This window comes from Phascolarctos cinereus, unplaced genomic scaffold (genome assembly GCF_003287225.1).
Source record: "Phascolarctos cinereus isolate Bilbo 61053 unplaced genomic scaffold, phaCin_HiC Scaffold_2;HRSCAF=192, whole genome shotgun sequence".
Taxonomy (NCBI): Eukaryota; Metazoa; Chordata; class Mammalia; order Diprotodontia; family Phascolarctidae; genus Phascolarctos; species Phascolarctos cinereus.
Genome location: NW_027555625.1, coordinates 282,624,477 through 282,641,807, shown reverse-complemented (window position 1 = coordinate 282,641,807; position 17,331 = coordinate 282,624,477). Strand labels below are relative to the sequence as shown.

At 43.3% G+C, this 17,331-nt stretch overlaps 1 long non-coding RNA gene across 1 annotated transcript in view; it reads right to left on the bottom strand.

The window, feature by feature from the left end:
• LOC110207463 (uncharacterized) overlaps nucleotides 1-17,331 on the bottom strand; it is a 100,359-nt gene that overhangs the window by 62,848 nt on the left and 20,180 nt on the right. The window lies entirely within an intron of this gene.

Sequence of the window (17,331 nt, the reverse complement as noted above, 5' to 3'; positions counted from 1 at the left end):
CAGTTGGGAATGCACTAGGCAGAGCACTCCTGTTGTCTCTGCTGGTGTTACTGAAACAAACTGCTCCAGGCCGCCCGAAGGCAGACATTCGGAGTTTCTCAGTTGAATCCAGCAGAGAAGTTTCTTGCATCACTGTTGAATGCCATCATGCTGTGATTAGTTAATCATTAAGTACATGGTGCTTTTAATTAACTGCCAACCCATCTCGGGCAGCTGTTCTGCGAATCACATTTGATCACGCTTCCCCCAGTCTGTGGTGATGGAGCACTTTCAGTAACACAATTGGTGCTTTTGGCTCGTGCTGCGGCTGCTGTTATTGCTGCTACTGCCACCACCAGAGAGCATCTACCCCGGCCCCCAGTGCCCATGAGGAATAGAGAAGCGATTGGTGAGCTCTGTCTGAGAGGGAGGCAGCCACTGCCTATCTGCTCAGACTGGTGCCTGGAAGGCATGGCTGTTTGTGCATGTAATACGTCTCCAGACTTGTCAAGTTGCGTCTGGCTGGGCCACAGGTATGGAGAGACACAGAGAGACAGACAGAGAAAAGACAGAGAGACAGAGACAAAGAGATGCGAAGAGAGACAGATAGACTGAAAGGGATGGGGGAGGGGTTTCTGTGTACTTAGTGATTTTTGTGTTTATGTGGAATGAGGCAGTGAGGTTACAATGGAATCTGGAGTCGGGAGACCTGCATTCAAATTCCACCTCTAACACTTACTAAAGCACACAATCTTGACCAAATGACTTAACCTTCCTGAGCCACATTTCCTATATCTGCAAAATGAAGTTGTTCTAGATGGCCTCTGAGGCCCCTTCCTGCAGGAAACCAGCCTATCATTTTATATTTGGAGCCAGAGGACCTGGGTTTGTTTAAAAATCCACTACTTTGGATAGAGCTCTGGCCTTGGAGTCAGGAGGACCTGAGTTCAAATCCAGTCTCCCACACATAACACTTACTAGCTGTGTAACTCTGGGCAAGTCACTTAACCCCAATCGCCTTGCAAAAAAAAAAAAAGAAAAGAAAAGAAAAAGTCTGAAACTTCTTACTTCTATTTACTGGCACTGCTTACTTCTATAGTAAGAACAAATCACCCAGACTTCACTGGGCCTCTGTAAAATGAGGGAGTCAGGTCATCTGATTTCCAAGTTCTATAGCCTAGGAATCCTAGGCATGTGAACATGTGATGAAAACATATTTATGGGTAGAATATGCTTGTATACAAGGAGACTATGCATCTGTGTCTGTTATCTGATGAGTTTGTGTACAGGTGGCACTAAGGTATGCAACAGGAGCATTTGTGAGTGTGTGTTTGTTTTGGGGGGGCATGTGGTTGGTGCTCTTATATTCACTACTAGGTATTTTTAGTCCGTGCATGGGGTCTGTATGTGGTAGGGTTGGGGTATATAAGGAATCCAGGATTCACAACAAATATAGCTACAGCTTGTCCAAGATCACAGCAACAGATAGATGGCTAGCAGAGCCAGAATTTGAACCCGGGTTCTCTGGCTCCCAATCAAGCATATTTTTCTGTGGTGATACATTGCACACAGCTCTGTTTCTTCACAGAGCTATAGAAATGTGAGCCATTATCATCTTCATAGTCTAATCTCCAAACTCTGAGAAAGTCCTAATGGTGCATAATGAGAAACAATTTACTTACTTTAAGCACATATAAATAACATATTTAAATAATGAAGTTGGTTAACAAACATTTATTAAGTACCTATTGCGTGCTAGGCACTAGGCTAAGCTCTGAGGATACAAAGGCAAAAATGAAACAGTCCCTCCCTCAAGCAGCTTACATTCTCTTACAAGGGGAAAGAGAGCATACAAATAACTGCACATCCAAGATAGAGAATCAGTCAATCAGTCAGTCAAACTAGCATTTATGAAGCACTTACTATGAGCCAGGCACTGTGCAAAGTTTTAGGGAAATAAAGTTTAAAAAAATAAAAACCTGTCCCTCTTCTCAGGGAGCTCATGATCTCACCATGGGAAGGCACTAGCAGTCAAGGTAGGAGGAAGTGAGAAAATGGTGGGGACCATGAAACAAGATGGGACAGCAAAGACAGGAAGAGGGGCTCCTGACACTGGTGAATCTGCCTGGGGAATCTAGTTGAGTTCTGGCTCATGCGAAGGCAGCTGCTCTCTTCTAACTACCTGCCTAGAATTTCAAGGGCAACACTCCCTCAAAAGGACCCAATTTTGGGGATAGATCTGTAACAAACCTGTGGAAGGGTAGGCTGTTTCCCAGGCACCAGAACATCTCCCCTAACATTATATTTGACTAATGGAGGGAGAGGGCTGCCAATGGAGCTGCCATCTGAGATAGTAGATAGGACAACCCTGGGCTAGCAGGACTCAACCAGAAGAATGTCCCCGTGACCACCACCACCAAGAGTGTACACATATCAGGTAATTTACAAACATCGTGTTTGTTTGTTCCATGCAGCAGTCCTGTAACATGAGAAGGGTGTGTACTATTACCCCTATTTTACAGATTAGGAAACCAAAGTCCTAAAAAGTGAAATTATTTACCAAGACCACAGAATGAATAAATGACAGCTGGTAGTCAAACTCAAAATCTGATCAATGGCTCACTGTATTTACAGCTGAAGGGGACTTTAGGCATGATCTAATACAAACTCCCCATTTTACAATAAGAAAACCGAGACCCAAAGAGGTTAAATGATTTGCTGAGGGTCACACGGGAAATAAGTAACAAAGTTAAAACTAGAATGCAGAGCCTTCAGACTCCCACTCTAAGGCTCTTTCTACTATACCATGATTATTTCTGATCCTAAAGCTATTATATTCTATAGAGAAATATTACATGCATCTATAATGCATTTATTCACATATCCACAGATTAATACAGTGTATTGATCCTTTGGGGGGAGCAGGGAAAAAAGTAAGTCCTGAGGTCATGTGACAGCTCTCACCATCATACCACAGCCAGTCGAGGCTAGAGTAAGATACGACTTTGCAAATTATGTAGTAACTATACAGGGTGACCCAAAAGTCATAATACAGTTTTGAGCTCTTACAGCTAATTAAGCTTAAAATATATAAGCTATTAAAGCTTAAAATTGCACTATGACTTTTGGGACACCATTTCTAAATCTTTCATCCCCTCATCCTAAATTTAGATGACATAGGACATAGATATAAATATAGATGATATGTATATAGACAGACTATATATAGATATTGTCACCTGGGTTCTAGTCACCTCTGTTTCTCTTCACCCCCCAAACAAATAACATACACAAAGATATTGGGCCCCTATGATTTCACAAATATCAGTATTCTCATCATCAGTGGGAACAGAGAACTCTGACCATTTGAAGAGCACATTTAAGGCTCAAGTCACCTCTTTCTTTTACCCAGTCCCCCACCAGGGAGGCCTTTTCCTAGAGAGAAATGTCAGCTTCATTCTCCGGCTTTTTAAGAATGGAGATGCTACTAGAACAATCTCCTTCTGGACAGAGGGAAATTAAATCGTCTCTAATTATCCTTCTCGGAGTGCCGTGTCCTCTTTCCTGCAGATCCACACTCTCCCTCCTCCAGCCCCTGGAGATCTAGGGTTTTATTCCTATTTAAATTACAATTATAATAATTAGGCTGGAAAGGAAGTTGGAGCTCAGGGGCTGGGATGTGCCAGACGGCCCCCTGGAGGTATGATTTGGGACCAGCTCATTATGGTCAGTCCTAAACCTTTCCATTTAATCGAGTTACTCTGCTCTTGAGGTCAGGAACCCTAATGTTCTTAGACTCTATTTCCTACAAGGCATGTGCCTACCCAGGGGGCCCTGGCAAAGGTAAGTAAGTCCTAGTTTGATCTTTCTGGGCAGATGTAGCAAGCAATACTTGATGGGGCGCCCAACCAGGCCAATGGGGTGCAGTTTCTCCCCTCCCAAGTCCCATTTTGTAAGTGAAAAATGTAGAGAGGAAAAAGGGGAGAAGTTGTACTTCAATGAGGTTTGACCTTAGTTTCTTTGTCAAATCACTCCTTGCCCTGGTCTAGTGATCTCACAGGCCTGGGAGGTACTGCAGGAAGGGGCCAGCAGTTACCGCGCCATACGTACAAGTCTTGGGTATCAGCCAAGACCAAACCCACACCCGTGTCATAGCAGCCCCTTATGGATGAAGATTCTTTTCTACAATGCATTTTCAAATCCATTATCTCGTTATATTAGCAATACTTCTCTGTGGGGAAGATTGGGCAGGTTGAATAGCTTCTTTTAACAAATGAGGAAACAGAGGTTCACAGATGAAATGACTTGCCCAGGCTGACACATCTTGTCAAATTCAAGCCTGGCTTCCTGACTTAAAATCAGATTTCAGGGTGAAAGGAAGCCTTAGAGGTCATCAATTTCATCACCACCACCCCCATTTTAGAGATAAGGAAACTAAGTAAGGTCATGTAGTGACCTATAAGTGATAGAGCCAGAATTTGAACCCAGATCCTCCAAATGCAGCCCCTTTTCCACTGAACCATGTACAAAATACCACAGCTAGAAGGGACCTTAGAAAGCACCTATTCTAACCTCATTTTATGATGAGGAAACCGAGGCCTAGGGCAATGTTCTTTCAATATCCACTGTTGTATCCTGCCCCCCAAACACACCTCCTTTCAAAATCCCCAGCTTTCAGCCCTGACCCTCCTCTGTTAGACACAGCCAGCCTTTGGTACCCATCTTCCCAGAACCCCTGCAAGGACTCCAGCATCCTCCCAGACCTGGAAGGGATATTCCCTCCAAAAAGAGACAGTAAGTTTCCGAATAGGTAAATTGTGGAACATTCTCTGGCACATTCATTCAGTGACTTAATTGAGACATTTGCTTGGTGTGTCCTCAAAAACTAGGGCAGATACGGCGCTTGGAGTGTCTGTCAGCAGCTCCACTGACTCAGGCTCCATGCTGTGACTTCAGGGACTTAATGGGTTTTCGATGGAACTTGGTCCAGCAACAGGGAAGCCAGTTCACTCTAATAAGATAATATATATTTTAAATGACCCCTGTGAATTACAATGATATTGGGTATTAAAATACCAGAAAGTAGGACAAAATAAAAACTCCTAACCACCATCCTTCCAGAAGCTGCATGGAGGAACAGAAGTCTCTGTAGATTTCACCCACATTCCATTGCCTGGCCCAGCACAGGCCAATCCAGGTGAGTTTTGTACTTTTTGTCATCCATAGCCTTCCTCTGGGCCTCAGGATTTGAGCCTCTTTCCTCCAGCCAAGGGGGAAAAGGCACCAAGAGCCCTAAGTTTTCATCTCTGCTTTGTTACTAATTCTGTATGACCTTGGACATGTCACTTAACTCTGTGACTATTTCATTATCTATCAGATAGATGATGTAAGACCAGCCCTACATAACTCACAATGATGTTCAGATTTTGAGGATAAATTTAGTAAATAATTATTAAGCAACTACTGTGTACAAAGCAAATTGTTAGACACTGTGGTGTCTAACATCATATCATAATATCATAAAACACAATTGGTATTGATCTTAGATACTGTCTCATCCAATCTCTTTGTTTTACAGATGGAGAAACTGAGGACCAGAAGGTTAAATAACTTTTCCAAGGTCACATAGGTAATAAGTAACAGACATGGAATTCAAACTCAGGGCCCTCTGACCCAAAATCTTTACAATCTGATAGGTCAAATAAAATAATGAATGCTAATCCATACTAGCTATATGACCTAGGGTAAGTAACTTCCCCCCCCTTCAGTGCCTCAGTTTCCTCTTCTGTAAAATCAGTTTAAACAAGAAGTTTTCTAAGGTCCCTTTTGACTCTGTATGACATAAAGTACTTTGAAAAGTTTACAATTAATTTCAACAAGGTTTATTTAAGCATCTGCCATGTACAAGGAATTATGCTGGGCGCTGTAGATAGCAAAAATGAAATAGTTCCTGCCCTCATGCAGCTTACATTCTGTCATGAGGATATAATATGTATCATTAGCAAATGCAAAGAAATATACAAAGTAATGCATAATATTTTTTAGAAAGGAAAGAAGGAAGGATCAGGAAAAGCCTTATGTAGAAGCTAGCAACTTAGATGTACTGTGAAGGCATCTAGAGATCCTCCAATGAAAAAGTGAATAAGGATTACAGATTTCAGGGACTGCTTATTAAAGGAATTGCTTTGCCTGTCCTTGACCAGCACTTGGAACCTGTACTCTGGAGTCTGAGAGAAAATTCCTTAGCTCTGCATTTCTGAAACACATATTCACATTTATCCTATTCTATGCTGAATTGCTAAAGTCACTGCTCTCTAGGCCCTCCCTGTTCTTCATCCCCAATGTGACCTCCAGTCCCTCCACCCCTCCATTATTTCCCAGGTCATCAACTGCAGTGCAATAGCTACGTTCTTCTCCCTTCCGTCTTGAACACTTGGTGAATGAGGCCAACTCTACACTGCCCTCCAATATCCCCATAGTCTTATCACTCATCATGCCTTATCATGTTTACTATATCCCAACTCTGGATTGCTCCCACCATCTTGCTCACTCTGTTCCTACTCAAATGCTGCTGAATGGAGCTGGAGGAAGTCATGGAATCGTGCTGATTTGGTTCACTACAAATTTATGTTATCTAATCTCAACCAGGCCATCACTGCAACAAAACAATCCTTCTACACTTTCCTAAATGATTCTCTATCCTACTCAAAACGGTAGTTACTCCAAACTTTCTCGTCCCTACGCAAGCCCACCATAGTACTCTAACCCCCCTGAGCTGAGGACTGGGCCTCATACTTCATCAAAAAAAAAAAACCCAAAAAGCCAAGGGCACTTGCCAAGATCTTTCTTTTCTTCCTTTTTCATCTCACATTCCTCTGAAATCATTCCCCACTCTCTTCCACTGCAGTCTCTGATGAAGAGGTAGCCCTTCTCCTCACTGTACCCTTAATCCCATCCTCTCTCATCTTCTCCAGCCAATTCCCCCTATCATTATCCCTATTCATTCTCTCCCCACTCAATCTCTCTCTAGCTACTGGCTTCTTCACTGTTGCCTACAAACATCCTCATGTATCTCCCATGTATTCTCTCATTTAAAAAAAAATCACTCAATCAAGACATTTCTGCTAACTACCATCCTATATAGGTACTACACCTTCCTTTCTCAGCTAAACTCCTTGAATAAATCATCTATACTCAGAGCCTCTGTTTCCTGTCCTCACTGTCTTCTAAATCCTCTGTAATCTAGCTTCCAACTTCATCATTCAACAGAAACTCTAAAGTTAGCAATGATCTCTTAATTGCGAACTTAATCTTATTGACCCTGGTGCATCATTCAACCCTGTTGATCACCCTGTCTCCTTCTGGATACTTGTCAGTGTTTTTGTGACACTCACTCCCTTGGTTTTCCTCCCATCTGTCTGAGCACTTCTCAGTCTCATTTCCTGGAGCTTTATCCATGTCACACCAATTAACTGTAGGTGTCTCCCAGGCTCTGTCCTAAACCCTGTTCCCTTTTATCTCTATACTATCTCACTTGGGGATCTCATCAGATCCCATGGGTTCAATTATCACCTCTATGCATATGATTCCCAGATCTATTTATCCAGCCCTAATCACTCTCTTGAACTGCAATCCCACCTAACAAAATGACTATTGGACAATTAGAACCTGATGTTCCCAAAGGCATCTCAAACTTAATATCTTTTACCCAAAACCCACCCCTCCTCTTGCCTATTACTGTCAGGAGCACCACCATTCTCCTGGTTGCTCAAGTTCACAACCTTGGTGTTATCTTCAACTTCTCACCCTCACTAGCTCCACATATCAAACCTATTGCCAAATCTTGTTTCTACCCTTCTATCTCCCATAATACTCTTCTCCACTTACAGAGTGACTGCCCAGGTTCGAGCCCTCATCACTTCCACGACGATTTCAATAGCCTTCTAGGTGCTCTCTCTGTTTCAAGTCCCCCCTCATTCTAAACCATACTCCATGCCACAGTGGTTATCCTGAAGCATAGGACTGTGAATTGATGCAAAGTGAAATGAGCAGAGTCAAGAGAACATCGTACACAGTAACAGCAGTATTGTAACGATGATCAACCATGAGACTTGGCTACTCTGATCAACACAATGGTCAAGACAATTCCAAAGGACTCATGATGAAAAATGCTATGCACCTACTCAGAGAGAACTGATGAATTCTAAATGTACATTGAAGCATACTTTTCCACTTTATTTCTCTTGCCTTTTTTTTTTTGCAATATTGCTAACATGGAACTGTTTTACAGGACTTCATATGTATAATTGATAGCATAAATATGACCATGACACCCCCTGCTATTCAGTAACACCAGTAGCTGTCTATCACCTCTATGATCCAGTATGAAGCCCTTTGGGAGGCATTAAAAATCTTTTACCACCTGGTCCCTTCCTCTCTTCCCAGAATTTGTACACTCCTCCCCAGGCCCTTTATACAGTGTATGATCCAACTACACTAGCCTACTCATTTCTCCTCAAACATGACACTCCATCTCTCACCTCTATGTCTTTGCATTGATTGGCATAATCCCCATGCCTGGAATGCGATCCCTCCTCACCTCCACCTCTTAGAATTCCTTAGAAATTTTGAAGAATTTCTTCAGGATTCACCTCAAAAGTCACCTACTGGCCATCCTGGCTGCTAGAGCTTTCCACTCTAAGGTTACTTATCATTTACTCTATATGTATCTGAACTATACCTTTTTATATAACCCCCTTCCCCCCACTTTAGGATGTAATTGAGGATAGGGATTATCTTTGCCTTTCTTTGTATCCCTAATGCCTGACACATAGTAAGTGCTGAACTGACTGTTGACACCAAGCCTAGGGTAGGATGCCCCAGACTGAGCCTCTTCACACACAGACACACACCCAATCTCTGCCCCATCCCAGATGATCCATAGACCACCAAAGTGTCCCAGTGGTAGTAGGGCATTATCTGTGAAGCTGGCCTTCTATGGTCCCTCATGTGCTTCTCTGGGCCAACCAACCCATGGAACCCATGAGACAACTAAAGGAGCTGAACTGTGCTCTCTGAAAGGCAATTACCAGGTGCTTAGTTGACTCAGAGGATTAGACACCACCCCTGCCTCCACTTTAGATTAAGTTTAGCCTCTGGTTCTTCAGAGGGTGACAATGAGAATCACTAGCAGGATGAAGGCAAAATGAAAGGGTCGGCTCTTTGTGTTCCTAACTAAAGGAAAGCCAGGCACCTTCAAAACAAAATGGTGGAATTCTCCATTTTAGCAGCTTCAGGGTAGTGGCAACATCCCTGAATCTGGAGTCAGGAGCTATGAAATACAAATCTGCTTTTGCTTTTTACTGCCTATACGACCTTGGGTAAGTCACTTAAAGCCAGTCTCCTCATCTGGAAATTAGAGGATAACAGTAGACCATCTCTAAGGTCCTCTCCTATTCTACATCCTATGATTTTCAGTTGTGTCTGCTGTGCTACCCCCTACCTTTTCTATTTACATGTCAACTTCAGTTGACTTATTATTTGAGCCCTTAGCTAATTTCTTCATTCTGCACCTTTAGTGTGTGGCCATCCCAGGTCACAGCCTAAATGTAAGAGAATTCCAGGCCAGCTCATCTGAGCCTTAGCCTAGCAAGGTGGAGCTGAACTTTGCCTTTCATTCTCTAGCCAGGCCCATTAGAGAACTATTTGGAGGTTCGTGACTTCCCTGCTGTTGCAGAGAGCTCTAGTTTTAATTTAATGCAGCTGTGAACTTAGCATCAGTTTTCTGTTCCACAGAATGAGGAACATTTGGGAAAAGAACAAAAGGCAGGGAGTACCTACCTCCTCCCCTGAATTTGCTGCTGCACGTACCATCACTTGATGACACCAAGGTCAGCATCTTTGAAGGAGTACAGCATTGCCCAAGAGCAGCCTTTGGTCTCTTTTTGAAGATATATGGCACAGTGGAACGAGCACTAGTCTGAGAGTCAGAAAACATGGGCTCAAACCCAGAATCCGACACTTATGGGAGCTTATGAAATTTGCCTCTCTGAGTCTCAGTTTTCTCATCTGTAAAATGGGAATAATCTCTGCTCCATAACATGGTTGTGAGGTCATTGTGTATCCTCAGCATTACTCTGAGATCATGTATGCAAAGCACTTAAAAGCCTTAAAGTGAAATGCTGACTGTTATCATCATTATATCCACAAATTGCATAATGGAAAGGCCATTGGAATCAAATGATGAGGGTCCATATCCCGACTCTGTTGTTCATTTCCCTGTGGGACCTTGAGTCTTAAGCTCTCTGGGCCTCAGTTTGTAAAATAAAAGCGTTGGAGTAGGTGCTTTCTGAGGTCCTTTCCAGCTCTAATTCTATGACCTCATGAAGTCATCTATGGAGGAATCATACAATTTAGAATCTGGAAGTGAACTTAGAAATCATCTAATCTGCCCTGGAGTCAAGAGAACTGAGTTCCAATCCAGCCTCAGACACTTACTAGCTGTGTGACCCTGGTCAAGTTACTTAACCCTGATTGTGAAAGAAAGAAAGAGAAGAGGGAGGAGGGAGGGAAGAAAGAAAGGAAAGAGGGGAGGAGGGAAAAAAGGAAGGAATAAAGAAAAGGAAGGGACAGAAGGAAGGAAGGAAGAGAAAAAGGAAAAAAAGCAACAAAGAAACAAAGAAAGAAATCATCTAATGCAACCATTTTGCAGAAGAGCAAACAGAGGTCCAGGGAAATTAAGTCTTGCCCAAGGTCCCCAGGTAGTAATAGAACCAGGTTTTTGAACCCAGGCCCTCAGATTCTAAATCCATTACTCTTTCTACTACACTGATCTATGGGAGACCAGGAGGGATTAAAGCATGGATCTTCAAAGGATCAAAGTAATATTGTTATTGTTAATGATTCCATTGGAGCCCAGGCTACAAAACCTCTGTGGGCCTTGGTTCCTCCATCTAGTAGTGCCTAATGGAAGATTTCATGATTGTGGAAGAAAATATCAGCTATCAGCTAGGGCCTCATAGCTATACTACCTATTAAGTACCTAGAGGACCTACCTCAAGACTGTTATCCCTACCTCAATATCCAGTGCAGTGTCTTGAACATGTTGCAGCTTAATAAATATTTCAATTGAAAAAACAAACTCAACCGGGAGCAAGAAGGATCCATGGGTATCAGGAAGAGGAAGAGCAGGTCTGACTCTCTGCAAAATTGTGAAATGGGTCAAGTTTGTCTTTTGGTACGTCCCATTTTGCATCTCAGGACCAGCAGACTCCTGGCGTCCTTTACTCAGAGCCAAGTGTCCCCAGGACGCTCAGACACCTCACCTGCCCCCACAGACACAACCTCCTGCCAGAGTTTTCCTTCTCCAAGCCATTCCCAGGCTCTGTTCTCCTTGCTCAGAATTGGACTGGGTCATGTCCACCTCATTCTATTACTGCCACTGAACAAGCTGCCCCTACCAGAAATGGTCTGAGAAACTAACACAGTGCAAAGTGTTAATAGCCTTAAGGAAACCAGTGTGTACCTTTGTTTGAAAGCGGGTCTGATTGTTTACATTTGGTTTTAAGATATTCAGAGGAAAAGGGCTGGCACCCTTAAGACTTAAAAGCTGGTTTTTATTGGCAGTAAGGCTACAAAACTTTCAATGTCAAACAAAGAAGGAATTCGCTGCTAATGGAATATTGGATGCTGATCAAGGAGGACAGAGAGAACTGAGTAGCAGAGGAGAGAAAGATTTAAAGGATCTCAGAGTTGGCAGGGCCTGGTTAGAGGTCATCTAATCCAACCTGTACCTGAGTATCAACACCTCCCACTGCATCCCAGCTAATGGTCATATGGCCTCTGCTTGGAAGCTCCAGTAATAGCTAGGGACCCCTACATCCCAAAGCAGCTTGTTTTACCACTGGACAACACAATATCTCATTTTGTTCTGTCATATCTGAGTCTTCATGACCCCATTTGGAATTTTCTTGGCAAAGATGCTGGAGTGGTTTGCTATTTCCTTCTCCAGCTCATTGTACAGATGAGGAAACTGAGGCAAATGGGGTTTAATGACTTGCCCAGGGTCACACAGGTAGTGAGTGTCTGAGGCCAGATTTGAACTCATGAAGATGAGTCTTCCTGCTTCCAAGGCCAGTGCTCTATCTAGCACAGTATCTGGCACATAATAAAAAATATCTGATTGAATGATGTGTGATACAATACAAAGAAATAACAAAGGTCCTAGAATCAGAGGAACACCTGGGACCTGAAAAGCACCTCTGAATTTTATTCCCTATGTGACCCCAGGCAAACACACCTCTGGGCCTCAGTTTGCTCATCTGTAAAATGCAAGGAGCTGCGCTAGATGGCATCTGAGGTCCCTTCCAGCTCTCTTTCTGGTGGCATCCAGGAGTAAAGATCTTGTTCTCTCACAGCCTGGGCACCCATGTTGGGTGGGGAAAAAGGCCACCACCTATCCCACTCCCCTAGGCTCAGTGGTCCTGAGAAATGAGCTCGTGGTTTTAGTCTGTTTGGTTTGTTTGCAGTTCTTGGTGCAGGGAATAGAGTCCCTGCACCTGGAAGTTTGAGCCGTGGGGACCTTGGAGGCAAGATTCCAAGCACAGTGTTACTGCTGGCCCAGCAGGGAAGCCCTGAGAAGCCAGTGTGCTGAAAACAAGAAAGCTTTGAACTCAGAACTTGGGGGGAGTGATTCTATCTAGAAACTGAGCTAAACTGTGAACCTAATCCCACTCCCAATCCAAGAGACCAAAATCGTGATGTAAGGAGGATTATGCCCCCTACCAGATGTTGGGAAGGAATTTTGTATATTGTTCTTACTATAGTTTTGAAGTAAATATTCCTTCCAAAAAGTTAATCCCACTGTTGAGTGGTTAAATGGAACTGGGATGCTTGGACTTCTAAAATTGAGGAACACAGTTGTTGGGGGCTTGAGCCAATAACAGAGACTAGAGACCCCCCCCCCAACCTCCTTTAAGGATACTGGAGAACCCTTAAGGGAGGGGTGAAATATGAAGAGATCTTCAGGCAATAGGAGCCAGGGTTATTGACAGAGATCACAACTGTTGCAGGGGATATTAGGATATTAGGAAGTCTCTTAGTATAGACAACACTTTTTCTGCTTCCCTAAACAGAGCCTAACTTTGCATTAACCTTTTTCATCTATGCTGTTACTGTACCACTGACTCATAATGAGCTTTCAATCCACACACATCTTTTATGTGCAAACTGTTGTGTACCTATACCAAGTATAACTAATCATTCTGGAATTGGAAGAAGAGAATCCTAGAGGCACAAATGCTAATTTTTTTTCCTGGAGATATTTTTCACATCCCATCATGTTGCATCTACTTACCCATCCCTGTTCTTACAGATAACACTGAACTTGGGGAAGAGAATGTCCCTCAGAGAATGGGCTGATTAAAATATAGCACTAACCTTCACCACCAGGACCAGGTACCTCCTTTACCAGAGGATAAGTACTGGGGAGTCTGAGGTCAATGTCAATTTCCTCTCTGCCTGGGGAGCTGTCCCACAAGTGACTTCATAATTCCCTCTCATGTTAGTCTCTCCAACTGGCCATGAGGGCCCCACACAGCAGGCAACAGGGATCGGGGGATGCTTCACCAAAATGTCAAACTTGGCACCACGGTCTTCCTTCTCACCTCACATCCCAGATACTACAGAAAAACCTAGCACTTCATCCTCGTCAGCAAAAGGAAAAAGAAAAGCCATCTATCATGTAAAACCAACAGAGGACACTAAGATGTTAGATTTAAAATCAATGAAATGGGATGCTGTGAAGCAGAAGACAGGATGGAGGGAGGCCAAGGAAAGAAAGCAGCCAGATATGACATATAACATGGAGAGGCTGGAACAGAAGCAAGGGAAGTCCTTGGCTGTTGCCCCCAAGAAAGAAAGCAGCCAAGTATGCAAATGGGATGGGTAGAGGTGAAGCCTCTTGGAGGGCGGGACCCCTTTGATTTCTCCTTTCACTTAGAACATAATCTGACTCACACAGAGTATGAGTGGGATGGATTGAAACACAAGGCCCATTGACCCTGAATAGCCATGTATCTGTGGAATTTGGTCTCCTTTCTACGGAGGATGCTGCCTGCTTGCCAGTTCATAGAACCCCAGTGAAAAGGGCCTTGGACAGATCACATATGTCCAACCCCCTAATTTTACAGATGGAAAAAGCAAGGCCCAAAGAGGCAAATGACTTGTTGGAAGTCACACAGTGAGTTTGTGGCAGAGCCAAGACTAAATCCAGGCCTCTCAACTCATGTTCAGTCCTCTTGACACTGAACAATGCTGTCTCATTCCATAGCCTATGTTGCAGAGAAGGTAAAGTGTCTTTGTACTTCTGGCTAACTTTTTTTCACTCTTTTCCCTCCCATAAGCACCCTCTCCCCTTTTCGGGCAAGCAATGCTGTCTTGCTATGAGAGAGGCATGAACTCTTTCACAAAAGCTTTTAGTGACTTGATGGTATTGTGAGGATGGGAGTGGAAGGTAGTGAGGAAAAAGATCTTCGATTTTTAGAAGAAAGCAGCTCTTAGACTTAAAGGACGCATTATGAAGCGTGTACTCACAAGCATCAGCTACAGATATTTTGGAGTAGAAGAGGCTCTTCACCATCTCTCAGCTCATACCTAAAGCATGGATGGCATGGTGAAAAAAGCATTGGTCTAATTAGGGTCAAGACACCCAGATTAGACTGAGTCAACATTCTGATATCTCCTACTGTGTGTCTATAGGCAAATCATTTACCTTACGTGAGCCTTAAGTTTCCTAATCTTTAATATGGCACTTGAGATAGATGCTACTTGGATGACCCGCCTCTCAAGGCAAGTGGGAGGATACCTTCAAAGACCATAAATTATGAACTATTATTAGTACTCTTTCCCCTACCACTTTCAATCCAGCCAGGCCTAATTATCAAGTACTTTTTCCTAGCTTATGTTTATGTTTGCCTAGTAAATCACCTCCTGGTATAATGCCCAGGAGGGTTTTTTCAAAACTGAACAAAATTGACATTTTCTGTTACTGATCCCTGGATCAGCAGAAGGAGTCAAATGAGATCACTTAGACCTAAAAAGCCACCATCACGAGAGTTTAGGAATAGTTGGAAGCTTCGTTGCCAGTCTTTCTCTGTTGACATCCCCGAACCAAGGTTTCACAGCCATTGGCTACATAGACTGCTAGTCCTATTCTTCAGTTATTCACTGCAACCTATTCTTCAGATCAATGGCGTTAAAGTTCACTTTCAGCCTTAGTGATCTGACTACATGCATAGAATAGTAAATCCCTCCTCAAATTTTAATGTGCAGACATAGACAATGGCAGGATTTAAACCCAGGGCTTCCTGATTCTGAGGCTAGATCTCTATCCATCTCATTATGCTAGCTAGGCCTCCAGGTTCGACTCCTGTTGGTGAGTCATACAAGCTATGTGAACCTTGGGCAAGTCAAAATTTCTCAGCACCCCAGGTAAACTCTACCTAATGGTTGAAGGACAGGTAGATGGATGGAGTGAAGTAAACTTTTCTCCTAAATACACACTGTTACAAATCCAATAGCTTGAGGTAGCCACTAAGGGCTGTTGAAGGTTGAGCCTTTTGGTCTCTGCTCACTGAGGCAGTAGGCCTGACCATGTCTTTCTTTTGGTTTGCTCTCCCTGGGCAGTGCCTAGAACTTGGGAAACAGAAGGAACCCAGTTGTAGGATATAGATATAGGACAAGTTGTTATTCAGCTAATAATAGCAGAACAGTTACTCAAAACCAGTATCTCCTGTCTCTCTGCCCCTGATCTTCTCATTAACCCACATTCAATCCCCCACTCCTACCCGAGGGGACTGGATGGACAGTACTCTCAGTTGACTCCCAGTTGACTCAGTTGACTCAGGTACTATTTTCCCATGGGCAGATTTCACAAGGGAAGGCAAAGGTGAAGGATAATCACCCCTGTCTTGTAGTGACTAGCAAACTGGTAGGAGTTTCCACACTGAGTTCCCTGTACTAATGAAATCACAAGTCTGCTACCAAGATTAATTAATTAATATTTAGGCTCATAGACTTAGAGCCATAAGGGATCTCAAACGCCACCTTCATTTGACAGATGGGGAAACTGAGGACTAGAGAAGTTACAAGGTGACAAAGATAGCAGAACTGGGGATTCAAAGCCAGGTCCAATAACTCTAAATCAGTACTCTTTCCATCACACCGTAGCAGTACCAATCCATTTGTATGTTGCATCAACCCTAGGAGAACGCAAATTCCTTGAGAGCAGGGGATGGATGACTTTTCTCTTTGTACTCCGCTGCCTTGCACACAATAAATACTTAATAAAGTGCTTATTGGCTTTTTATGTTTTGGTTTGGTTTTTGGCTAGGCAATGGGGTTCAGTGACTTGCCCAGAGTCACACAGCTAGTAAGTGTCAAGTGTCTGAGGCCGTATTTGAACTCAGGTCCTCTTGATTTCAGGGCTGGTGCTCTATCCACTGTGCCACCTCGCTGCTCCAATAAAGGGCTTATTGGATTAGATTCAATTGGTCCAACTATTTGAGCTGAATGCTTCTAAGCCCTATGACTCATCTCTTCCATGTTCCCTCTTTCTCCTGTTTGATTAAGAACAAAAAGTTTCAGGAAACCCTGAAGAAACTTGAAGAATACCAGATACATCAAGAAGAAAAAAGGCTTAGAAAACTCTTACTGAAACCTACAAGAGAGTACCAACTGAGCGGCTTTCCCATGTCCCGGTAAATCAGTTTCTTCTACTTCCAAAGTCTTGGGTACTACCCAGGGAGAGAAAACCAAAAGAAAGACATGGTCAGGCCTGCAGCTCTGACTTCTTGGTGCCTGCCTCAGCGAGCAGACCAAATGGCCCAACCTGACTGTTCAACAGCTCTTGGTGGCTACCTCAAGCTACTTGATCTGTAACAGTGTGTATTTAGAAGTGTCTATTTCACTCCATCCATCCATCTGTCCATTTATTTTGCCCTTTTCCTTCTGAAATCACAAATATCCCTGTCCATCCTCCCTTCTCATCCCCCAGCTCCTCCCATCCTCTTCCCCAAAAGATCCATGGACAGATAGAATTTCATTTTTAATGATGCCACCTCACACTCATTCACCATGCCGAGGTCCATTTCTCAAAGCACTTCCTCACTTATTGTCTCTATTTCATGGCACCTCTTGTAAGGTAGCTTGTTATAAACCCCATTTGGCAAATGAGTATTAAGGCCTAGGAAGGTAGAATGATTCATTCAAAGTTATTCAGCTAATTACAGCAGAATAGTTATTCAAACCAATATCTCCTGTCTCTCAGCCCATGTTCTTCTCATTAATCCACAT